Source organism: Haematobia irritans, chromosome 2, assembly GCF_050003625.1.
Source record: "Haematobia irritans isolate KBUSLIRL chromosome 2, ASM5000362v1, whole genome shotgun sequence".
Classification (NCBI taxonomy): domain Eukaryota; kingdom Metazoa; phylum Arthropoda; class Insecta; order Diptera; family Muscidae; genus Haematobia; species Haematobia irritans.
The window spans coordinates 1,411,453-1,439,123 of NC_134398.1; the positions used below are offsets into that span (position 1 = coordinate 1,411,453).

The 27,671-nt window shown below is 33.6% G+C and overlaps 1 protein-coding gene across 1 annotated transcript in view; it reads right to left on the minus strand.

Moving 5' to 3' along the window:
• LOC142223180 (uncharacterized) overlaps positions 1 to 27,671 on the minus strand; it is an 87,538-nt gene that overhangs the window by 30,097 nt on the left and 29,770 nt on the right. The window lies entirely within an intron of this gene.

Here is a 27,671-nt window from a genome sequence, read left to right on the forward strand (position 1 = left end):
AAATTAAAATACGAAACAAGACTATATAGAGACCACATCAAAATATGGGTTTGACAACAAATCTCTCGAACATATATTTATAAAGCCACAAAATTTCAAAAAATAATTAGGCTTCCAGAAGTTTAAGAAGTAAAATCCTTGTATTGGTCTATATAGGCATTTTGTAAAAAATAAATCTATATAAAATAGAAACACAAACAAAAAGATACAAAAATCAAAATGTCTGGCTAATCAGATAGAAAGTGTAGATGTTAAAAAATGTAATGTGTCGGATATAGAAAACAGATTTAAACTGCCAAAAATTAGGACGGGCGGAATTTCAAAAAACCACTGTCATATGTTACAACAGATGACAGCAATAGCTGTACAGTGTTTCTTTGTCCTTAGTAAAGATACACAAATCCCTTATGTTGGAACTGTCATCGGTATTATCCTCGATATTCTAATTAACAAATATTTTCGTAATATATTTAACTTCATTACCCCTGAGATTTCCCAACGAAAAACGGTTTAACAGAGCCACGACTTCAGCCCTAAGAGCCTCGAGACACAATCACACGAAATTGCTAGAACAACATCAGCAACAACTGCTACAAGAAAGCGGAAAACAAACACTAAAAGTTTAATCATCATTTATCACTACCGCATTCACTAGAGACATTTAAGGCACTCACAATGGAACAGTCCTAACGACATGGCAAACGGTTGCTAGTGTCACGAAATGGTACTCCAGAGATGTGAATGGCAACAATCGAGGCAAACCAAAATGGATGATTATTCAATGGGTGGGAGCAAAGTTCAATTCTTAAGGAGCGACCGGGAGTATCACATTTTAAGACCAGTATCAAATTAACTCTACTGCTTTGGCTTTTCATTTAAACAATGGAATGAAATGCAAATGGAATTAAGATGAAATTGTCTAAAGAGTGTGGGTGAGGAGAAACAAGTTATGTCGATTTATGTTTCAAAAATGTTGTGTCATGCTACCAGAGAACGGAATTAAAGCGAATTGAATTAATAAAAATTTTCATAAAATAAACGAATAAGAGCTTATAAAATGAGCTGGTTATCCAAAACCACATCTTTTGTATATAATGCTCCTGATGTTTTTGCTTAGAAGAGAATATCACAAATATTTTTTTAAAATTTATTTCTTAATAGAACTAGATAAAATGCTAATAAATAAAACCATGCAAAAGTTTGCTTACAGACGATATCTTCATACAGCGTAACCTCCCAAAATTATACTCCTCTCAAACTTTATGGGCTATCGTGATATATTTGAGGTATTATTGTACAGGCTTCCCGTGACATTTGTTAATTTATTTTCCGTTGCTTACTTTCACAATTTAGGTTTAAAAAAATGGTATGCAGAGTGGCTGATATATAATGTAACAGAGTAAAGCCCTATATTTCTTCATCTTTTTTTAATTTTAGTGTTCAAAAGTAAAAAATGTCAGAACAACATCAAATTTTAGAATCAGTTTAGATTCCTTCGAATTTGGTACCTTTGGCGCAAAATAGGGCCTTCAAACGGCCGACAAAGTCATTACTTGTAGCACGAAAGTGACTCTGCTGTAGTTTGGCTAATTCCCGGTGACGCACTAGCTTGAAACGATCGACACTTGGTAACTTTGGAGCAAAAGTCCGATGGATTGAAATGGATGCTTTGAGTTTTACAAATGACACGAGGGACGCTCTTTTTGAGGCATTCTTGGTTGACGCGTGATGAGTGCGATGGTGGTGAGTCCATGGTCTGCAGCCGAAATGTTTTTCTGTCCAGGACTTCAATAGGTCTTTATGACATTTTGCCGTAATATTCGGCATTTATTTTGATCCCACTGTCGATGAATACGAATGGGAAGCGACCATCGAGCGTTAAGTTCTGATGGCCAATCGAAGGTGAGCTTTTCGGACATTCAATGTGTGTTGCAACATTTTCCGCCATATGTTCAGCTCACGAGCAAGTTTTCCCACTGCGTATCACGGTAACGAGCAATGGTACGAGAAATAAAGGATTTATACATAATTAAATTCTATAGGGGTCTAACGATCAGGGCTGTGGAGTCGAGTCAATTTTGCTCGACTTCGACTCCAGAATTTCTTATTAGCCTCGACTCCGACTCCGGAGTCGACTCCAGGTGGTATACCTAAATCTCATTTTAACAGTATTACAATTGTAATTTTAAGGTGTAGTGTTCCAAATATAGACCGATATAAGTACTCTATTTTGCCATATGTGTTTATATGTCCAAAAGAACTCTAATTTTAAATTTTGATACGCCTCGACGACAAACCTCAAGATTTTAAAGGAAAGAACTCTACATTTTAACTTCAGGCCAATAAATTAAAATACGAAACAAGACTATATAGAGACCACATCAAAATATGGGTTTGACAACAAATCTCTCGAACATATATTTATAAAGCCACAAAATTTCAAAAAATAATTAGGCTTCCAGAAGTTTAAGAAGTAAAATCCTTGTATTGGTCTATATAGGCATTTTGTAAAAAATAAATCTATATAAAATAGAAACACAAACAAAAAGATACAAAAATCAAAATGTCTGGCTAATCAGATAGAAAGTGTAGATGTTAAAAAATGTAATGTGTCGGATATAGAAAACAGATTTAAACTGCCAAAAATTAGGACGGGCGGAATTTCAAAAAACCACTGTCATATGTTACAACAGATGACAGCAATAGCTGTACAGTGTTTCTATAGAAGTAAAATTGTGAAACATCGATTTATAAATGGTCTATCAGTTATGGACATTAGAGGTCATTAATTTAATGTAAAGAATTTCAAGTGGCTTTGATGAAACAAACTTTCTCCCAAAAAACCGGCTCAGATGGCACGTTAGGCATTAAATTTAAAATTACAGCTTCCAAGGACATCGGGTGTATAAAGAGATTTCTCAAGTAATTGCAGGACTATCTCAAAATGTGGGAAATTTCCGCATTTATTTATGGATATCAAATAACTCTAAATTCGAAATTTCTGACAAATCTTAAGAAAATTTTAGACTTTTAGAAAAAATTTTAGAAAAAATTTCTTAAAACAAATCGGAAGTTGGGTTTATATGTAGGCCCATATATGACCCATCTTCGAACTCGACAAGCGTGCCAAAAAAGAACTTAGGTTCTACTGCTATATTGCCTTAAAAATATACCTTTATCAAGAGTATATACAGGGTCAAAAATCTATATTTTAATATATTAAAAATTGACAATAAAATTGATCAATTAAGCCCATATTCTAGTAATACCTACTTTTTATATCACCGTGAAATTTCACCCATATAAAGGGTGATACGGTCGAAATTTGGTCAAGGGAAAACGCGTGTAAATCGGTGAAATCGTTTATTTAAAAAATCAAATTAAATTTCTTTTTCAAGTTCAATTATTATAAAATTCATGAAAAATATTCAGTTAGGTTTTCGCTTTTCCAAATCCGAATTGCCGGGCCTCACGCTTGACACCTGCCATCTGATTTTGTACAGCCACCTTGTCCACCTTCTTCGCCGCAGAAAGCCAGTTTGCCCTGAACTGCTGCTCGTCCTTAGCAGTTTTTTTGGTCTTCTTTAGGTTCCGCTTGACAATAGCCCAGTATTTCTCAATTGGGCGGAGCTCTTGGAACCATGTCCTTGTCCTTGGGAACCACCTGCACGTTGTTGGCGGCGTACCACTCCATGGTAATGGCAAGATGCCAAATCCGGCCAAAACAGTACGGAACAACCGTGTTTCTTCAGGAAAGGCAGACGTTTATTCAAACACTCTTTCACGTAAATTTCTTGGTTGACAGTCCCGGAAGCTATGAAAATGCTGCTTTTCAAGCCACAGGTACAGATGGCTTGCCAAACCAGATATTTCTTTGCGAACTTTGACAGTTTTATGTGCTTGAAAATATCTGCAACCTTTCCCCTTCCTTTTGCCGTATAAAACTCCTGTCCTGTCCTGTCAAATATGTTTCGCCGAAGTCGGAGTCGTACAAATTGTGCTCGACTCCGACTCCGGCGAAAAAAAATTTGAAAAACACTTCATATTTTTGTAACTAAAGAAATATTACGACAAATTAGATTCCATTAGGGTTTTTAATCGAACAACTAAAAACGAAGTACTGGCACCGACTCCACAGCCCTGCTAACGATAGCCACTTGTGGTCTTGCAGCCAAAAATAAATCAATCGCAATGGATCAAAATGCAACCTTTTAAACAATAAAGTGAACTGTTCCTGTCAGAAGAGCGGTTTAGAATAATAACAATTTGAAGCTGATTGCAAAACACATCTTTATTTTTTGTCGTAACACCTCAGAATATACGATTTCGTTTCGCAGGTGGGAAAAAATTAGGTGAACCGGAGTAGTTTCAATACTTAGATTCCTAATTAAAAACCCTTAAAATGCAAAAAATTAATTGTTTTACTATGAGTGTACTATGTTTGCACTAACATTTTCCGTCTATATATCGTACACTTAATTCTATTTATATTTAAACATACTCCGGATTAATATTGAAACGCATCATTGACGCAATTGATTACCATTGAATTGTATTTGTAACAAGCTCGTATTAAGATTTCCTACACTGAAAGAATAATTAGCCTTTCTTAGGAATGAAATTTTAGACATTTCCTAAACAAAATTTTTCAAAAGCAAATAAATAAGATTAGAAACAGTCATAAATTCAGCTTTGTTTGCTCTTAAAGAAAATTTATAAGAAAGGGTTATTTAATTTATCATCTACAATTTCGTATTTATTTTGGTTGTAAGGTTTTGACCCATGTAAATAGAATACACAAATTAAATTTATTTTCACCATTAACTATATAGTATAGGCTCTATCAGGTGATAACTGAAGTGGCGCCTGTTATTTGTATTATTTTAAAAATTTGACATAATAAATAATGTAATATGGTTGAGTTATTTCATGCCGTCGCTGGTAATGTGACTATAGCAGCATCCCATCATAATCTCATAATGGTAAACATTTAAAATTTCGTCCAGCAGATACTAATGGGTAATTGTGCTAATGTTGTTAGTTTGTGTGCTATGATAAAAATGTTTAATAGATTTTGTCAGTTTTTATTTTGTTGCTCTTTTTCCCCCCTTCTACCTGTCAAATATCTGATTACATAATACGAAATAAAGTCAGAAAAAAGCGAAAGGAAAAAATTATTTAGAGAGCGATCTGAAATGGCATCAAGTAAAGCGAATAATCAAAAGTAAATACCAGCGGACATTTATAATGACACTTAACATTATTTATTATGACAGTACAAGATGGGGCCACTTAATTGACACTCAAGGCAACAGAAACAGTACCAGTGAAGAAAAAAAAGCAAAATAGTAACAGCATCACAGGCATACGACATGGGCTTCTGTGGTAACAATAGCCAATGGTGACGCACAGATTGCGTCGATTGCTTCCATGATGATAGCCTAAAAGTCATTGGAGATATACTCTGATATCAGCATCAGCTACTTTTCCTGATACATGTCTCAATGTCTATGGATTCATAGGAAGTGATGAGGTAGTCACAAAAGCTTATGAGTTTATGGGTTAAACCACAAATTCTTTTAGAAAAAAAAACACTTTTTAAATGCGTTTTTACATATTAGCACTAAGTTCTTAGTTATATGCTAATTCAATTTGAAAAAGTGATCAATAGAAAATTCAAAAAGCAGACATAAGTGCGACAGATGGGTCTAATGGCACCTTCACATAGTTATGAACTACCTTAAATATTTTACAATTTAATGTGATTTGATATAACGATTTATTATACCCTCCACCATAGGATGGGGGTATATTAACTTTGTCATTCGGTTTGTAACACATCGAAATATTGCTCTAAAACCACATAAAGTATATATATTCTGGGTCGTGGTGAAATTCTGAGTCGATCTGAGCATGTCCGTCCGTCCGTCCGTCCGTCCATCTATTGAAATCACGCTAACTTCCGAACGAAACAAGCTATCGACTTGAAACTTGGCACAAGTAGTTGTTGTTGATGTAGGTCGGATGGTATTGCAAATGGGCCATATCGGTCGCTTTTACGTATATCCCCCATATAAACAGACCTCCAAATTTGGCTTGCAGACCCTCTAAGAGAAGCAAATTTCATCAGATGCGGCTGACATTTGGTACATGGTGTTAGTATATGGTCCGGAAAAACCATGCAAAAAATGGTCCACATCGGTTCATAATTATATATAGCCCCCATATAAACCGATCCCCAGATTTAGATTGCGGAGCCTCTAAGAGAAGAAACTTTCATTCGATCCGACTGAAATTTGGTACATGGTGTTAGTATATGGTCTCTAACAACTATGCAAAAATTGGCTCACATCGGTCTATAATTGTATATAGCCCCCATATAAACCGATCCCCAGATTTGGCATGCGAAGCCTCTAAGAGAAGCAAATTTCATCCGATCCGGCTGAAATTTGGTACATGGTGTTAGTATATGGTCTCTAATGATCATGCAAAAATTGGCCCACATCGGTCTATAATTATATATAGCCCCCATATAAACCGATCCCCAGATTTGACCTCCGGTGCCTTTTGGAGAAGCAAAATTCATCCGATCTGGTTGAAATTTGGTACGTTGTGGTAGTATATGATAGTTAACAACCATGCCAAAATTGGTCCATATCAGTCCATAATCATATATAGCCCCCATATAAATCGATCCTGAGATTTGGTTTTGGAGCCTCTTGGAGGAGCAAATTTCATCCGAGTCTGTTGAAATTTGGTACATTGTACTAGTATATGTCCGTTAACAACCATGCCTAACTAGGTCCATATCGGTCTATAGTTATATATAGCCCTCAGATAAATCGATTCCCAATCACACAAAAATTGGTCCATATCAAGTTCATAATTGTATATAGCCCCCATATAAGCGACCCCATATTTCAATTCTGGCTCCCTACGTACCGTGCAAAAGTCCATATCGACTTGAATTTATTTGTAGACTTACCTACACATACATTTTTTGTCTAATATATACCACGTATGGACTAACTCACAATTTAGAAAACGATTTCAGATATCACAACCCAAGTAATTCGATTGTGGATGACAGTCTTTCGTAGAAGTTTCTACGTAATCCATGGAGGGTACATAAGATTCGGCCTGGCCGAACTTACGGCCATACATACTTGTTTTTTTTTTTATTAATTCAATTTAATAAATTATTATACCACATTATTTTTCCCCTTTTTAAAGTGAAAAAAAAAAAACCAGCAAACTTTGGTAAATTTCTTGAATTGAAATTCTGGTTGTCAAAATTTTATTCAAAATTCAGAATATTTAACTAACGATTTCTCCATCAAATTTCAAACCGTTATGTGGCACTTGTTCTCAAATACTGGTTTACACTGGAAAGAAATTACGTCAGTGTTCGAATCTTCGAATAGAAAATATCAACTAATTTCATCATTTAAATGCATGTTTTTATTTCCAGTTCAACCGTTCGAATGGTTGATGATTGTCTCATTTGAGACTGTATTCTTTTGTGCTTTGTTTTCTTTTTTTTAATTTTGTATATATTATATATATTTTTTATTTTTATTTTGATTAACAAGCTTCCATATTTGTTTGTTTGGCCGGTTTTTTTTTAATATCTGTATTAACATAAATTTTAACGACTCCATTTAATTTTTGCCTATTTAGAATGTGTAAATGGAGAACGGCATCACTCTTGGCCACACCAAATCACACTCAGACTGTTTGTGTGATTTTATTGCTATGGTTTGTTTTCATTCTGTTATAGATATTTATTGAAGCATTTTGTTTTCAAATAATAAAGAATAATAGCAAATGGGTTTATATGTATATAGTTGTCTTATAAGAATACATGAAATAATCAGAATTACAAGTACAATATAAGTGACCTTGCCGAATTCAATCTACACGCAGAGAAGGAATATGATCACCTCAACCATGTTTCGAGAGCAAAATGTTATTTTTGGACGGTGACCATGGAACATTTTTGTCGCAAAAATGGTGTTTTCTCGGCAAACATATACATGGTTGCCGAGGTCAGACATATGCTTTTTGAGAAAATAACATGGTTGCCGCAAACATGTTACATGTTCTCCGTCCAAAATAAAATTTTGCTCTCGAAAAATGGTTGAGGTGATCATATTCCTTCTCTGGGTGTAATTGGCCCTAATTCATGTGATTATACTCAATATGGTAGTGGAATGAATGAAGATCTTTACAATATCATAACACGAACGACGATTGAAAAGGCCGAACAAAATTTCGCAATTTTCGGAGATTAAAAAACAAAAATGGAATTCCGAAAATTTCAGAAAAAATGAACATACGAGGGCAGTTTGGAAACTTCTTAGCCTAGCACAAAAAGCGCGGTATAAACAGAAAAAGGTTAAGTGTTTTGGAAACTTCCATCTCTGTTATGAACACATGTTAAATTTTGTTTCGATCTGGCAACTCCTTCATATGGAAACAGGTGTTCAAAACAGACGCATCCGCAATGGAAAAATTAGAAATGCGTGCTGTCATTAAATATTTACATAAAAAAGGTTTATCGGGACAAGAAATTCATAATGATATGGTGAATGTGTTAGGTGAAAATGCTCCTTCATATGCAACAGTAAAAAATTGGGTTGCTGAATTTAAACGTGGTCGTACAAGCAACAACATAAATTGTAGCCAAAGTGCATGATATGGTATTAAATGATCGACGAATAAAAGTGCGTGAAAAGCTTTCTGCAAGATGGGTGCCGCATTTGTTAACAGTCGATCAAAAACGCATAAGAATGAACATTTCTCACGCTTGTGTGGATCGTTTTAAGCGAAATAAAATTGATTTTAAGCGACGTTTCATAACTGTTGATGAGACATGGATCCACCACTATACTCCAGAGACAAAAGAACAATCCAAACAATGGACTGAAGCTGGAGGAAGTGCCCCAAAGAAGGCCAAAACAATTCAATGGGCTGGTAAGGTTATGGCAACGAAGGGTAAAACAATAAATTCAGAGTACTATTGCAACCTTTTGGAGCAATTAAATGTACAAATTCGAGAAAAACGTGCTGACTTACAACACAAAAAAAAAGTTTCATCAAGAGCACCAGCGCCTCACAAGAGTGTTATAACAATGGCTAAAATCAACGAAATGAAGTACGAGTTGCGTGACCATCCATCTTATTCTCCTGATTTAGCTCCCAGTGAATTTTACTTGTTCCCAAATCTAAAAAAATTCCTTGCTGGCAAGCGTTTTACCTCAAATAAAGATGCAATTACAGTTGTAAACCACTATTTTGAAGACCTTGAGGAAAACTATTTTAATAAGGGCTTAGAATTGCTAGAAAAGCGTTGGACTAAGTGTATTGAAGTTTCAGGAGATTATATTGAAAAATAAAAATATTTTTCGAAAAACTAACTATTCTCTTTCATTGATAGGCTAAGAAGTTTCCGAACCACCCTAGTATATGTATACTTTAAACTATCCTTCATATACAACGAAGGCCTGGAAAGCCCTTATAAATTTACGGTAGGACGAAGTTCTACGGTTGCCCATAGTTATACTAGAAGCTGAACTTTATGCTCAGTATTAAAGAAAACGAAGTATTGTTATACATTGAAAATCGTATAACGAAAATGTGGGGACTACAACCAATTGCAATTGATTCCGGAATTTTTCATAGGTCTCAGAATTAATTTTTAAAAATATTGTAACAGACAGACCAATCGTGGTATCTCCGGGCTATGCGGGAGACATGAGTATGCAAATATTGGGAATTTGTCTCATTAAAATGTTTGCATACTTTCAAGAGACCTTATGTACTACTAGAAATGCGATGGACGATGAACTGTTTATCAAAACGTTTACTGCGTATTATTTATAAAGTGGTTACAAATGAGACGAAGTGTGACAAGAAATGGCATAAAATATTATCGTGTGAAAATCTTTGTTGATTCGAAACTAACACTGGAAGTTACTAAAATTTATTAATTTTCAAAAACATGTATATCTACTTGGAATATGCTACGAAACAAAATTTCGAAAAGAAAGCTAAAAACCACAGAGTTATTCTTCCATTAATCTATTTCTCTTTGCAACAATTCAAAATCTTTGGATTTAATAGAACTTTCTGTACATGAGTGAAGCGGAAGAGGAATGAAGAATTTCATTGTGGTTGTGTAGCAATGCAAAGCTAAAAATACCATTGCTCCTTGAAAATACCAACCAAACCCATCCATACCTTTTGTATCCTTCTACATCCTGAATGTTTCATATCTATGGCATCCCAATCAAATTTTTGTTTGTTTGTTTTCCTTGATAAATTGGAAAACATCCGCATTTCACTAAGCCATTAAAAAAAAAATTGACCTCAGTGCTGAGAATTTGATAGCTCGGTTCGAGTTACTTTAGTCATGTCTAACCAACTCCATAGACTCGTTGGTTTCCTTTAAGCAAACTTCTCTCGTGAGCTTTTCCAAATAAAGCAGACTAAAGTGCGCATTCATTCTTGACCACTTCAAAGCGAAAAAGAAACCCTGAAAACCTAAACTGACCAGGTGGCCATAGGCAATGGGAAGGATGAATGGCTGGATGGATGCCTTTTTAGCTTTTTAAGCAAATATCAGCAATTACGTGCCGTGCAAGTTCCTTTCACAAGCCACACTCAATACAAAAAGGCTAAGACCGCCATTTGGACATTCTCTTGTTACATAGATTTTAGCTTAGCAGTCTGGTATTGAATGGTGGGTCTCCCCACCTATATTTTTGGTTAATAATATTTTTTTTTTTTTGTTGAAAACCGCAGGGTTTATCCGTTCTACAGTTATTATTCAAATCTTTAATTTTCCTATCCTCAGAGGAAAATTAACGTTTTCTAGCCAACGCTCCTAACTGCTACTGCCCCAACGTAATATTCACTACGGTGTTTGTTATTTTTTTTTTATTTGGCTTACATTGAAACTAAAAACTCGTTCTCCTTTTCTTAGCCTTCTGCTGGAATTGTGGCAATTGGCTAAAGTTTCAGGCTAAAAATAAGATAAACGATAGAGGTGGTGGAAAAAAAGATCAAGAAACCAAAAAGGCAAAACCAAAAGCTCAAAGGAAAAACAACGAATACATAATTATACCGACAACAGAAAGAGCAGATCACAGAGTGGCATACAAATGAAACCGAGGGCAGTGGGTTAGTTTTTCTATGCACGTTTTTCTTGTGCTTGAATGGTGGAGTGCTGATGTGCCATTTGGTAGACGACGGCTTATCAGGAAAAATAGAAGACATTTGCCAGAGAAAACGCTACTTTTTCCATTAGCAGGAAATACATTTACTTGGGGGAATTGTTTGGGGTGACACACAAAGATCTATTGATAATCTTCTAAGGTCATAATCGTTGCTCGTGATCAAGGTTAATGGAGAAATATTTTCTAAAGCCAAAGAAAATTCATTCCTCCGAAATGAAATTTTACACAAAATAAAGTTTATTTTATTGTCTCTCAAAGGCAAACATTGCTTAAAATTTCGAGTGTATACCCGTAGATGGATGTTGCGCCGAGAGTCTTGTATATTCTGTTCTATTTTATAACCTTCGCGGGTTTCATATCAAAATTTGTACGAAAATCTTATTTATTATTCGATTTTATGGAAAAATAAAAATGTTGAACAAAGTGTTGGGAAAACTACAATTTTTTATGTCCAATTCCATTCAGTCAAACTCTTCCTTCCTGTTATTAAATATATTTTCTTTTCTGAGGAAGGAAATTTTAGACATACTAAGTTTTCTTTTGATGCTAAAAATTGTTTTACAAGCAAAAAAGAGACTACACGGATGAAAAAGACTGTTTTTCATATGTTTGGCTATAAACATTATATGTTTGGAACACAAATTTTTAAACAGAATATTTTTGAGTGCAAGCATATAATGTTCATAAACTAGCATAACATGTTTGGGACATATATGTTAATATGTTAGAACATATTATGTTTGGGACATAAAATGTTTGTAAATATAATATGCTTGGATGTAAACATATATTAATTTAGAAATAGCCTATAAACATATATGTGTTTAGTAGCTTGGAGCGCTATTTAACAGGGAGCGATATTGAATTAAGTTGGTGGTTGTTGCTTGTTATTACAAAATTAACATTTTATTTTTCCTTGGGCAATTGATCAGCTACTGTCCGCTGTTCGAATCCCCGTCCGGCAAAAGGTAAAATTAAAATAAAAAAAAAATCATACAATTGAATAATTTCTTCTACAATGTTTGTATTACAGAAAAAGGTGCTAAGAACTAAAAAATCTCGTGGAAGTGAGAAAGATGTGGGGGAATATACAATTGGGCAGAAACAAAATTTTGAGCATTCAGGTCGAAAACCTATGTTGTTAGCACCTATATTACCGTTTATTTTCATAATTCATTATGATTGTAAATATATAAATAAATAAATAAAATTTTGAGCACAATATTGTTTGGGAGAATTTTTTTTAAGCATATAATATTTTTGGGTGCAAAATGCTTCCAAACATATTATATGGTCACATAATAACATATTGTTTTTTGGAAGACAACATTATTGAATTTGGATGCAAAAATACAAAATGTTTGGAACTTAGACTACCCAAACATATATTGTTTAGACCAATATGCTTTCAAACATATTATATATTGGAAGAGATCAAACATATAAATGTTTGGGCAATACCCAAAAATATATATGCTTGAAGCAAAATATATATGGGAGTATATGTTACAGAAGCGATTTTTTGTGAGCGTGTAGGGACAATCATTATATCGCTTCCCATAAATTCGGATTCATTTGCTTTTTAAGAAAATACATTATGACAAAGGGTGTGTTGTGTTTTTTTATCGTAATTTGAAAAAAATCCAAAAATCGAATGGAAAACTATATTCTTTAAATATGAGCACCACAAAAAATATTGCTTACTTCCCTGAACATGCAATTAAATCTGCCATAGTACAAATCACAGATCTGAGTTTTAAATCATTTTGTTTGTAACATCAGTTTATTTTATAGAATTTTGTTTTATTCCACACAACTTTGGACAGGTTAACTCTCGAACATTTGTTAAAGATGACAGGTGCATTAGTTTTGTTTGCTCTTTTCGTTGTTGCTGTTGCTATATGACTGAGCCAGTATTGGCGTCATTGTCTGGTGCCCGAAAAATATTTAAGCTAACGAAGCGTGACCGCAGAAATTTTAAAGCCGTACGCCATACCCACGCCACAGCGTAACAAATTTGCCTCCAAATGTAAAAAGGGCTTTTTGCCATAACAAAACGAACAGGTATTCATTCATTCTTCTTTTTTTTGGATCGGAGGAGACATGTGTACTTGTTCGATGATATACAGACGGCCGGATGGACGAACGAATTTTTTTTGTGTGGCCCATGGTGGCATTTATACATACAGTAATGTGTATTAGGGTGTACCGGGAGATAATAGGATCATTTATAACTGTGTTTGAGGACACACTTTTTACTCTTTCTATGCAAAAAAAAAAAAAATGTTTGCTATGATGAGCGTTTAGTTCCACTAAAAATTATTAATTCATTGAGAATACATACTTACCTTTACTTAGAATACAACATTTTTGCAATATTTGGGATAAATTTCTTTGATGAAAGGATACATGCAATTTGTCAATTCTTCACTGAAGGACTATTGTCGTAAACCCAGAGATGTCGATATAATATAAATGTGATTTTTGCGTAGAAGAGGCATTTTGCTTACACGAGTTTTTCTTACGATAAACTTATCGTTGAAAACGTTTTGTCCTTAGAGTGAATGTATCCGACTTAAAAATATCCATCTTTACATAAAAGAAAATTTTCTTGGACTGAGAGCAACTTTTATATTTCCGAAACAATTCGTCAATATAATTGAAATCGTCCTTTCAATTTTCCTTGGATACACAGAAAATATATCACCAAAATATTTCCAATTATAAAGTAAATTAATGTTGAAAATTTTTTCAATTCTAATTAATAGATACAATTAACTTTTTAATCAAGATAGAAACATTAAGTTAATGATTGAAAATTTTACAATTTTTAATTAAAAAAATTAATTGATACAATTAACTGAACTAATTCGGAAGACTAAGTCAGTTAAAAAAGTGAAAAAAGAAAGTAATTGAAAATAGTTACCTTTTTTAATTAAAAAATTAATGGAGTTTTGCAATAAACATCAATTAAAAGCTTAATTGAAATTTGTTAATGAAATCAAGTATGTTTTTATGGCCAATTAAAACTGTGATTGATACTATCATTTTTGTGATTGAAGACATTTCAATTAAAAAATTAATTGGATCAATTAATTTCGTGATTGAATTACAATTTTTTTTTGTGTGTGCGGGGACACTCCCGCTTCCACTGGCGGTAAGCGAGTTGAAATGTTAATACTACCCGTTTTGCGACTCCTATTTACTACTCCTACATTAGGCGAATCGAAAGACTTATACCTTGAATTAGAAGTTGTGGAGTTTAGTCTATACAGTTTCTTACTCTATTTGAGCCACCGTGGTGTAATGGTTAGCATGCCCGCCTTGCATACACAGGGTCGTGGGTTCAAACCCAGTTTCGACTAAACACCAAAAAGTTTTTCAGCGGTGGATTATCGCACCTCAGTAATGCTGGTGACATTTCTGAGGGTTTCAAAGCTTCTCTAAGTGGTTTAACTGCAATGTGGAACACCGTTCGGAATCGGCTATAAACAGGAGGTCCATTGTCATTGAGCTTAACATAGAATCGGGCAGCACTCAGTGCTAAGATAGAAGTTCACCACTGTGGTACACAGAAAAAAATTTCACGAAAATTTTTCTATTTAAAATTTTAATTGAGTTTTAAAAAATATTCAATTAAAAATTTAATTGATTCAACAAATTTTTTTATTGAAACCAAAATCAATCACAAAAATTAATAGTATCAATTAATTTTTTAATTGGATCAATTAATTTTTTAATTGACCTTCAATTAATTTTTTAATTGATACTATCATTTCTGTGATTGAAGACATTTCAATTAAAAAATTAATTGGATCAATTAATTTCGTGATTAAACCAGAAAAAAATTTTTTGTGTGTATCACAATGGACTGAATAGTCTAAGTGAGCCTGATACATCGGGCTGCCACGTAGCCTAACCTAACCTACTCTATTTGAAAATCAGGATGTACAAAGACTTTGTATCAATAATTTGTATACACAGAAAAGAATTCACGAACATTTTTCCAATTAAAATCTTAATTGAGTTTTAAAAATATTCAATTAAAAATTTAATTGATTCAACAAATTTTTTTAATTGAAACAAAAATCAATCACAAAAATTAATAGTATTAATTAATTTTTTAATTGGATCAACAAATTTTTTAATTGATACTATCATTTCTGTGATTGAAGACATTTCTATTAAAAAAATAATTGTAAACTAATTTCATTATTGAATCATTTGTACATTTACATACATTTGTCCTTAATAGGTTTAAATTTTAAATTTAAAATTTTTTAGTACATCCAAGGGCCCTTCTCCAGAGATGCGCTTATTTCCAGCCCATGACAAGCCCATGTAAAAATCATTGCTTCTAATCCGATTTGAAAGAACTTCCGGATCCAATTTTTTTTTTTTTTGCTGAGAAAATTATTCGTTATTATTCATATTTTAAGGGTTATTCTTGTGAGGAAGAAACTGTATGTTAATAAAGATTTTCTATTCTCAAGTGTAATGGATAAAATGGATATTTTTTAATTTTCATACGAAAAATTTTCTGCGTTCCACCTTAATATGACACATGATAACGCAGAGAAATTACGTTATTTTATACGAATGCATTCAGTCTAAGGTTACACATAGGACACCTGCTTAAAATTGGTTTCCCTAAACTGAAAATACATCTCTCTGGTGAAATAATCAACCGGTGGTGCTCCTTCTATACATGTTTATTACAAATAAAAACTTCTTTTCTGTTAAAGGACATTTATTTCATACAAAAGTATTGTTCTCCCCCTTACCTCTTTGTTGTTACCATGTCAACTGAGTATTAAACTCTAACCCATCTCATAATGACAACCATCCAAGTATGTGACCATAGGCAAATGTATGACAGTACGTGCTTTATGCTATGCTGCTCCTATGTTTTTATTATTCAAAAAATAAAAACCATCATAAAGACCTTAGTGCTAAAGTCGGGTTATAAAGTTGATGTGTAACTCTAACTATGCCATGCTCCAATGGAGAAGAAACGTAACTTTTTGCGCCAAATTCTAAACCATGAAATTCATTTCATTCATGTTTATGTCCTCCACTCTATGATCATACACGCTCACTAGCAATGTCTCTAATTTGGTTGTCTTTTATGGCCAACCCAACAACCATGTGGATTTTATAGTTGAGGGGAAACCACCAAGTTCCATAAACATTTCATACCATGTACACACATGTATACGATTTTTATGTGGCTTACTATCATTTTCCGATTTGAACTTGAAATTTCAAATAAATTTTGACTATGCTGCGGATGTTGGTGTTGCTTTTTTCGTTTTTTCGTTTTTTTTTTTTTTTTTTTTTGCGTGTGAAGTTGACATGAATGACAGGAACAGAATTGAGGAACAGCAATTCATTTACAAATTTTTTCAAATTAAAAATTGGACAAAAGAGTTTCGTCATAATGCAATTATGGAAGACCTTATGAGTCCGATATGATGGAAACCCGTTCACTTGCAGTGAAATAAGCTATGAATTACGGTTTCCATAGATGAGCATGTCAAAAACACAATGCTAATTGACAATATTTTCCCACAATGTTATCAAAATAAATGTCAGTTTGTTTATATTTTTAGATAACGTTGCAATTGCAAAATTTTTGTAACATTTACGGTCATTTTCATGTAGCTCAGTTAGGCTTTAACTGCCAGTTAACCGAAAGAAAAATGGAAATATCTTTTCTCCAGTTAACTTTAACTGAAAAATTTTAAGCAGTTAAGTTTCTAACTGGCATATGGAATATATACGCAAGATGACAGATATGTAGATACCACGGTTTAAAAGTTCGTTAGCTAACGTACCACTAACGGAGCTTCATGAAAATGGGGGTTAGAGGAGAAAAAAATAAACAAAGTTACGATGGTGAACTTTAACTAGGAGTTATGTTTTTCCTTATTACAACGCAGAATTTAATGATAATTGTACTATTGAATATTTTATTCGGAAGGGTGGGGGTCGATAACGAAGGGGTACCTAAAATTTCAAAAAATGTGGTTTGTTTTACAATCCATTTTAAAATTCTTAGAAAAATCTGTTTTCAGATAAGTTGGTCCCATCATAATGTCTACAACAACATTTGATATTTGAATAAGATTTAAGCCTGAATAGTTTACTCTACTCTCTAAGAGTTAGTCTTCCAATTCAATAAAAAATCGGTGTGTACGCGAATAGCACGGGGCAATTGTCTGCACTTAAAAAAATATTTATTGACTTTAGTGCAAAGATTTCATGTACTCAACACACGAATGCGAATATAGAAAACACATTTCTATGACTCAAATTATTTTCCTTGAGAAAAAATCGATATATTTCAATGAAGGCATTGTGGGTAAATGGATAAATTTATATATGTCCAAAAAGCTGGGAAAAAATCTTCATTATTGTTCTTAAATTCGGTGATTTTTTGTATCTTGATCATACATCTATAACGTATTCAACAATACATTATTTTAATGACTCGTTTTACTTGAAACAAGGCATATATAAAGGTTTATATAGAAAGGTTTGTCCCAAATACATACATTTAAATATCACTCGATCTGGTCAGAATTTGATAGACTTCTACAAAATCTATAGACTCAAAATTTAAGTCGGCTAATGCACTAGAGTGGAACACAATGTTAGTAAAAAAATATGGGAAACATTTAAATCTGAAGCAATTTTAAGGAAACTTCGCAAACGTTTATTTATGATTTATCGCTCGATATATATGTATTAGAAGTTTAGGAAAATTAGAGTAATTTTTACAACTTTTCGACTAAGCAGTGGCGATGTTACAAGGAAAATGTTGGTATTTTGACCATTTTTGTCGAAATCAAAAAAACATATATATGGTAGCTATATCTAAATCTGAACCGATTTCAACCAAATTTGGCACGCATAGCTACAATGCTAATTCTACTCCCTGTGCAAAATGTCAACTAAATCGGAGTTAAAAATATGACCACCTCTGTGGTCATATGAGTGTAAATCGGCCGAAAGCTATATATGGGAGATATATCTAAATCTGAACCGATTTCAACCAAATTTGGTACGCATAGCTACAATCCTAATTCTACTCCCTGTGCAAAATTTCAATTAAATCGGAGCAAAAAATTAGCCTCTGTGGTCATATGAGTGTAAATCGGGCGAACGATATATATGGGAGCTATATCTAAATCTGAACCGATTTCAATAAAAATTGTCACACTTGACTACCCTACTAATTGTACTCCTGCAAAATTTCAACCAAATTGGGGTAAAACTCTGGCTTCTGGGTCCGTATTAGTCCATATCGGGCGAAAGATATATATGGGAGCTATATCTAAATCTGAACCGATTTCAATAAAATTTGGCACACGTGACTGTAGTACTAATTGTTCTTCTTGTGCAAAATTTTAAGCAAATTAGGGTAAAACTCTGGCTTCTGGGGCCATATAAGTTCATTTCGGGCGAAATATATATATGGGAGCTATATCTAAATCTGAACCGATTTCTTCCCAAATCAATAGGGTTCTATTCTGAGCCAAAACACATACTTGTGCCAAATTTGAAGTCGATTGGACTAGAACTGCGACCTAGACTTTGATTACAAAAATGTGTTCACGAACAGACGGGCATGGCTATATCGACTCAGGAGCCCACCCTGAGCATTTATGCCAAAGACACCATGGTCTATCTCGTCTCCTTCTGGGTGTTGCAAACATATGCACTAACTTATAATACTCCGAAAAGCGGACACCTCTCAAAAGTGGACAATTTACGTCAGACGTTTGCTATAATATAACATTAAGATTAACTCCCAACTGTGGACAAAATTTAGTCGTCCGTGGGTGTCCACTTCTAAGAGGTTTCATTGTAAATAAAACTGCTATACTTGAAGCATTCCTACTGATGATCATATACAATCTGTATACTAAAAATCGACAATTTGAAAAGTAATATTTTCACAAGTGTACTGTATATAAACTTTTCACAGTTCTATGCTATACACGCGAAAAAATAATTCTTTCCTCTCAAACGAAATTTAGACAAACAAAGTTCGTATCTATTTTGCGTTTTGCTGTAAGGAAGTTTATTTGGAAGAAAAGTATATACTGTTTGTGATAAACGTTTACTCTTTTCCAGGATGTAACAACAATTTCATAAAGACTAACTCAAAAAACAATCTTTTCTGGCTAATTGCATTTTCCCCTCTCATCTTTCTAACTTCCACGAGGTTTTTTAGTTCTTAGCGCCTTTTTCTGTAATACAAACAATGTAGAAGAAATTATACGATTTTATAAATTTTTAAAATTTTACCTTTCGCCTGGACGGAGAATCGAACCGCGGACCATGCAATTTGTAAGCCAGCACACTATCCACTGAGCTACGTAGCTGTTATTGGCATCAATAGCTAACTATCCATATAAGTTATATTAATGTAGCATAGCTTGCGGCGCCCACGAGCCGATTAAACAAACTTTATTTAACAGAAACAAACATTTAGTTGGGCACCGTGGAGCAGTGGTTGCTACGTCCGCCTTGCATGTCAAGGTTCGAGCCCTGCTTCGACCGAACTCCAAAAATTTTTTTAGTTTTTTTTTACATACATTCCAGATATGTTCGAAAGATTCCGAAAAGATGTTCAACATTACATACTACTATATGAAATTTTTACTATGAACTGTAAAATGTGTCTTATTATAGACTTAAAGTCAGAAAAGAACAGTACTTGATATAAACGAAATGGACTGTGTTGTTGGTTCAAAAATATTTTTTTTATTGAAAAAATAAAAATTTTGTAACAAACGAATTTTTTGTTGATAAAAGTTTAAAATTTTCGAAGAAATTAAAAAAACTCTAACAAAAGAAAAACGTTTTCGGTACACGTTTTCCAAACGTTTTTTTTTTTTTCTTTGCGTGTAGGTCTTTTCTTATTGTGTTAAGCTCGGTCAGTAGCCGTTAATATGTGAAAAATTCACATATTAAAATTCTTGCACTTTCTATATAGTACTCTCCTTAACCTAGAATCCTAAACTGAAACAGAAATTAGCATCGCATATATCCATCAAATAAAATTATAAATAAAAAACAATATTGTTTACGCTGTTACATATCATCATTAGTGAATACCATATTGCTAATTAGCGATTTGCACAATTTGTGGCATATGCTTCGTATTTGCAACATCTTCGTGTAAACTAGACCATGGGAAAATTGTATGAAATTTGTAATCTTCCGAAAACAATGCACAATTTTGCTGCAAACAATCACAATCAACTATAAGCTGGCATGTCATGCAATTAAGAGATTTCCAAATATGCACCAAAATTTGAAATCTCATTGTTGAATTAATTTTGGTTACAATTAAATTCCCATTATACAACAGACCCGAAATCATGCATCACCCCATTGTCATATCAACGTCTGTATTACACTGTGGCATATTTAGTCTTTTATTTTGTTTGTTTTTCACTTACAGCCAGGGACAAAAATAGCGTGCATTTAATTAATTAAAATATAAAATTATTGTTTTTATGATGACAAGAGGCTCTTTTATCTCATAAAGCTCATTTGTGAGACATGCAGGGAAAATTACCACTACCACAGCAATAATTCACGCCTCCCATAGGTGAACCTAGGTGGAATATAAACGCGTTGATAAAAGAGTTAAAGAAAGAACTTCCGTTTCCGTTCACACATTGAAACGACAAAAATATTAGTAGCTATGGGTATTTTTTCGTTTAAATTCCATTTGATATATGTCAGCAACGATTTTTTAATTAATTCTGGCGCCTTTGAGAGAGTACTGGAAAAAAGAGAATGACAACGAAGTACACATTATGAACCAGAGTTTATTTGTAAGGTTGTAGGTTCTTGGTACACTGAAAAATTATTGGAGTAAATACAAAGATTGCTTGTTGATGACACTTACAGTTTGGAAACAAAAGGTAGTCGCGTGGGATTAAATCAGGAGAATACGGGTGAGCAACAATTCTTAGCGTTTTCATTGTTAAAATCATATTTTTCTTCCTTAATCGGGGTTGTTATTTTTTCAATTAAGTCTGGAATAGACCCAGCCCAGTGATCGTTGTTCGTATGGATCATATCCTCTAGAGCAGAAGACTGACATCCCAATAGTTGTACCATGGCCGATCATTTTACCCTTCTGCCGGTTTTACCACAACGGATTCGAAATGCTCAAGGAGTAAATACCCTATTTTGATGGATTTTGCACAATAATTGATTGGGCAAATTAGTCAATGCAATTTCCATGTCGTTAATAATCACTCAAATTTTAACACTTGCAGTTAGTCGTTTTGTCCGTCCGCATCTGCTGACACCAAACACATCCGTTCCATTATGTCTTCTCGGAGACAACAACTATACGCAATGTATAACTCCACAGAAATTGTGTGCGTAAACGCTATGGTCGTGATGTGTTCTGAATAATTAATGAATGTTTAATAGGTTTTGATTAATTTCTCACACGTTGAACTGTCTGCCCGATCCGTCCGTCTGTCTGTTCAGCCTTCCGCTTGACCACCTATCGTTATGGCTGTCGCCTCATTAAGACATCGCTCGCACAAGTAAATGACCTTTGGGTAAACCAAAATAATGAAATGTAGTCATTGAGAATTACACGCATTCATTTATTAATTGGCTTAAGCTTTTATATTGCCTCCAAATAATTATATTGGAGCAAGAATAAGAGCTTTGATTAATTTGAAATTACATATTTTTCTCCTTCGGCGAAAGGTTGATGTAAATGTCAGAAGCGGTTCTTATTTAATTAAAGTAAATTCGTCTTGTAGTAGAAAGAAGAGAGAGAGAGGGAAAAAACTCTATTTTACTTCTTTTCATCAATCTTTTCCTAATGTAATTAAGTTACCTACCACCAAGTCTCATTCATTTATTCATAGCCCCTGTTATCATCTATTATACAGACATCAAAGATTTCTAAAGTCTATTTGCCGACAAGCTATTATTTTGCCTCGTAACCAGGGAATTTAAATATTTCCCACAATGCAAATATGTATGAGGAAAAATGACAAAAGAATTAATTGAAAAGCCATTGAGGAATTCGGAATAAAATAATATTTCCTTGAAAGCATGTCATAAAGAATGCTCTTGGTTTTTGGAAATGATATTTCAGGAATTATTCTAGCAATAATGAATGACACAAATAAAATGGATGAAAAAAACGTGATCTATCTTTTATGCAGAAAAGGAAGATTGGCTTTGTCCTTTTTTCAGGCGAGGAACGAGGAAGAGAATTAATGTTTACGGCATCATAATTGGAAAATTTTGTTTAAGATATTTTATAATGTAGTTAAATTTTTTGAGGTGAGGTTATTGTGAGCATCTAATGTTTTGGGAAACTCAGTAACAACTTGGAGGAACACATGAAGGAGATGTTTGGATTGTATGAAATCGCATTGTATGAAATCGCATGAAACATATACATTTTTTTGTGAAGTTAGAATGGGAGATCGCAGATACCATTATAGAGTAAGCAGGATAGAATTGGTTTGTGATGAGAATATATGGAGTTGCAAGTTCTCAGACAAGAAAATGCAACAGTAGCTGCCGATGGAGATAAAGAGAATAACAATAATAGGGATGTTTTCTTTTATCACTGGATATGCTAAGCCGTGAATGACTAAAAGAAAACAGAGTACTCGTTTACCCAGGACATCTCCAAAAATATGCAACACTATCATCAGCTGTTTAAAAACAATCACAGAAAAGAAGTGAAATCTTGCATTTTTAATGTATGAAATACTCCAATTAGTAATAAATATTTACTGCTGCGATTATTTATGACACGGTTCCACTTTGAATTGCATGTTTTTCGACAAATTAGTCACAATAAATTGCTATTGTGAATCGATGAAGCGTCCCTTTATCTAAATAAAATCTGGCAACATCGGCGCGACTTGCACTGATGAGATGTTCTGGATAGAACACCAGTGCAACGATGTTCTGGATAGCTCATACAAATGTTGTATTCAGTGCAAAAAGAAAGCAGCCCTAATATTCCGAAGCTCAAATCTATCCATCTATAATAATTCTACATATGCCGTTATTATCGCCACATTCATGTCACCCTATAATAACATTTTTTTTAATTTCTCCATACAAGAAGAAAAACAACATGGTTATCTTCAAAATTTAAGAAGAAAAACTATATTTCTTCGACCTATAAAGTTAAGGGACTTGTATATGTGAAGCAAAAGCTTTATGATGATACTATTTGTATCGAACACTCAAACGCCGTAAAAAGATTTCGCTCCCGTCAAAAAGTCCTAATCTTGAGGTCAATGTGCGAGAGCAAAATTTCTTATCACGATCACTACAATTCACGCTCAATTACACATTTACCATAAAATCATCTTCACGAAAAATTCAATTCAAATTAACATTAAACAAGTATATACGGCCGTAAGTTCGGCCAGGCCGAATCTTATGTACCCTCCACCATGGATTGCGTAGGAACTTCTACTAAAGGCTGTCATCCACAATCGAATTACTTGGGTTGCGATAACACTTGCCGATGGCAAGTTATCGTAAAACTTTTTAACACTGTCTTCTAAATTGTAAGTTAGCCCATACGGGGTATATATTAAACAAAAAAAAGGGCGGTTAAATACGTATATAATATAGTTTGACAAAAAAAAAATTGACAAAATTTTCTATAGAAAAAAAAACTTGACAAAATTTTCTATAGAAATAAACGTTTGACAAAACTTTCTATAGAAATGAAATTTTGACACAACTTTCTATAGTAATAAAATTTGACAAAATTTTCTATGGAAATAAAGTTTTGGTAGATTATTTTTGGCGATATGGACCAATTTTTGTGTAATAAGTCATCGGCTATATATAACTAAAGACCGATATTGACCAATTTTTACATGGCTGTTAGAGGCCATATATTGACAAAATGTACCAAATTTCAACCGCATCGGATGACTTTTGCTATATATAATTATGGACCGATATGGACCAATTTTTGCATGGTTGTTAGATACCATATACCAAACACCATGTACCAAATTTCAACTGGATCGGATGAATTTCGCTCCTCCAAGAGGCTCCTGAGGTCAAATCTGGGGATCGGTTTATATGGGAGCTATATATAATTATGAACCGATATGGACCAATTTTTCCATGGTTGTTAGAGACTATATACTAACACCACGTACTAAATTTCAATTGGATCGGATGAATTTTGCTCCTCCAAGAGGCTCCGGAGTTCAAATCTGAGGATCGGTTTATATGGGAGCTATATATAATTATGAACCGATATGGACCAATTTTTGCATGGTTGTTAGATGCCGTATACTAACATCAGGTACCAAATTTCAACAGGATCGGATGAATTTTGCCCCTCCAAGAGGCTCCGGAGGTCAAATCTGGGGATCGGTTTATATGGGGGCTATATATAATTATGGACCGATATGGACCAATTTTTGCATGGTTGTTAGAGACCGTATACTAACATCAGGTACCACATTTCAACCGGATCGGATGAATTTTTCCCCTCCAAGAGGCTCCGGAGGTCAAATCTGGCGATCGGTTTATATGGGGGCTATATATGATTATGAACCGACATGGACCAATTTTTGCATGGGTGTTAGAGACCGTATACTAAGACCACGTACTAAATTTCAACCGGATCGGATGAATTTTGCTCCTCCAAGAGGCTCCGGAGGTCAAATCTGGGGATCGGTTTGTATGGGAGCTATATATAATTATGGACCGATATGGACCAATTTTTGCATGGTTGTTAGAGGCCGTATACTAACATCAGGTACCAAATTTCAACCGGATCGGATGAATTTTGCTGCTCCGGGAGGCTCCCCAAGCCAAATTTGGGGATCGGTTTATATGGGGGCTATACGTAAACGTGGTCCGATATGGCCGATTTTCAATACCATCCGACCTACATCAATAACAACTACTTGTGCCAAGTTTCAAGTCGATAGCTTGTTTCGTTCGGAAGTTAGCGTGATTTCCACAGACGGACGGACAGCCGGACAGACGGACGGACGGACATGCTTAGATCGACTCAGAATTTCACCACGACCCAGAATATATATACTTTATGGGGTCTTAGAGCAATATTTCGATGTGTTACAAACGGAATGACAAAGTTAATATACCCCCATCCTATGGTGGAGGGTATAAAAAAGGTCTCAAACATTAGTGTTAAATAAATTCCAAAATGTGTAAGTAAAGATCAAAACCTTTAGATCCAATTCAACCTTTCGTTAGTGTTCTACAGCTAAAGTAAAGAAAGCCAAGGATCCTTCTGTTTTTATTTTGTTGTTTATTTCTGCTTTATAGTGGTGAGTTAGAAACTTCCATGCACATACCAAAGTTGAAAATTAAGAAACTTTTCTGCGTATCACAATTTTTTAGTAATATGTATTTCTCTATTTTTCTTTCAGAAACAATTAACATGATATCCAAGGTAAGAAAATTCGTAGTTAAATTTATGTGACTGACTTCACTCAAAAAAAAAGTGAACTCTCTATTCCACTGAAGCCAATTTAACTTTATTTTAGTTCATGGAATTATTATGTTTGGGGAAAGTTTTCTTTACTCTAATAATTTTTTGTTTACGTTAGTTAAATTAACTAAAACCGAGGAAAAAACTCAAATGAAGCATAATGATTAACTAAATTCGTACCTTCTACAAAATAGTTCAGAATTTCTTTAAATTTGTAAATTTTACCAAAAATGCGTCCATCATCAACTTCGTATATCACTAAAGACATTCTTGCAATTTTGAACTCCAAATTTTTCCTTTAAACTACAAAATTTTCTTTAACAAGTGAAAAAACTTAGTTATGTCTAAAAAATTTTCTTGAATTTGTCGAAAAATATTTACTTATTTTGATGACATCGGCGTGATGCCAACGTTTGTAATACTGTTTAGTTAAAATTTTCTACAAATATTCAAAATTTTCTAAAATTAACCGAAACATTTCTTCCTGGTGGGTTCACTGTTTTTTCAGTGTTGTTTTCGTATTCATTATTTAGGCTCCAAAGACTACAGATTTAAGTGTATTATGCTCGTATTTTTAACCTCTCTATCTATCTCTCTCTCTTAAAACATGCTAATTTGTAACCCCGCTTAAATGTATGTAATTGACGTGTTTTGGAATTCATTAGAATCAAATGAGTGTATATATAATTGTGAGTATCACGATATTAAAGTATATGCTCATAATTTTAACATCTCTTTCTCATAAAACATCCTAATTGTAACCCCTCTTAGTATTCTGACAAGAGAACAACATTGTTATACTATTTTAGTTTTTGAATTTTATTAGACGTGACATGCCTGTTTTATTTATGGCCTCCTATGATAAAATCTTAATGTTTAATAAGTTCTATATGGATAAAAATCCTATTGATAAATCTCCTAAAACCTATTATTGTAGCCAATTCAATATCTAAAAATTCATTTGAATTGTTGTGGACAATTATCTGTGACCGGACGTGGGAAGAAATATGATTATCTTTAGGGAAATCCAGTCAGGCATAATAAGTTTACAGGTCACGTCATTGACATTGCATGTGGTGGGATTTTTAAGTGCACTGATTTCTTACACTCAAGGCCATATGCGTGCGGGGAGCATGAAAGCGTGGGAACATTTTGGATATATGGTAAACATTTGTGGTCACAGTATTTATGTGACAGTTACATTTGTGTTTTCTACCCTTATGTATTATACGATTCATCAAATGTGGTCAAATTAATTGCATAAAGACATCTTATGATGTGGTCAATTATTTAGATAGATACACTGAAAAAAATATTGCCATGAGTACAAAGATTTATTGTCCTTATAATACAAATACGATTGTTGCTAAGCATATAAGAAGCATTTCTCTGATAGAAAGTTTTTCTCCTTGTTATAGCATGTTTCGTTTAATATTCTTAATGACTATCCACGAATTTAATTATTTTTTTCTTTTACTTTTATTCGTAAATTTTATTACAATTCAATGAAGAACATGCTCATCAGCTATGTGAGTGTAGTAAATGTAATCCTCCGCATTTTCAATTACATTAATTAAAACCTTTAACCCAAAATATTTATTACATTCTCTTTTACTAAGTTAAATTTATAGCTGTGAATTAGTTAAGTAAAATGCCAATGTTAAGGGGGAAACAATTACAAATTCTTCCTAAAAGTATGCTGTATTTAAAGCAACTTATATGCCCACAACTATGCAATTGTTTGGAATGTTATAGCATTTCATAGCTCTCCTTCCTATTCCAGAAGATTAACAACAATCAGGTTTACCACGAAGTTACGCGTGTCATTGTTGTGTCATAACGTGCTCTTTTAGGGTGTTGTAATTGTCACGATGTCTCTTGAAAACAATGACAATACATACATTCATTGAAAATTG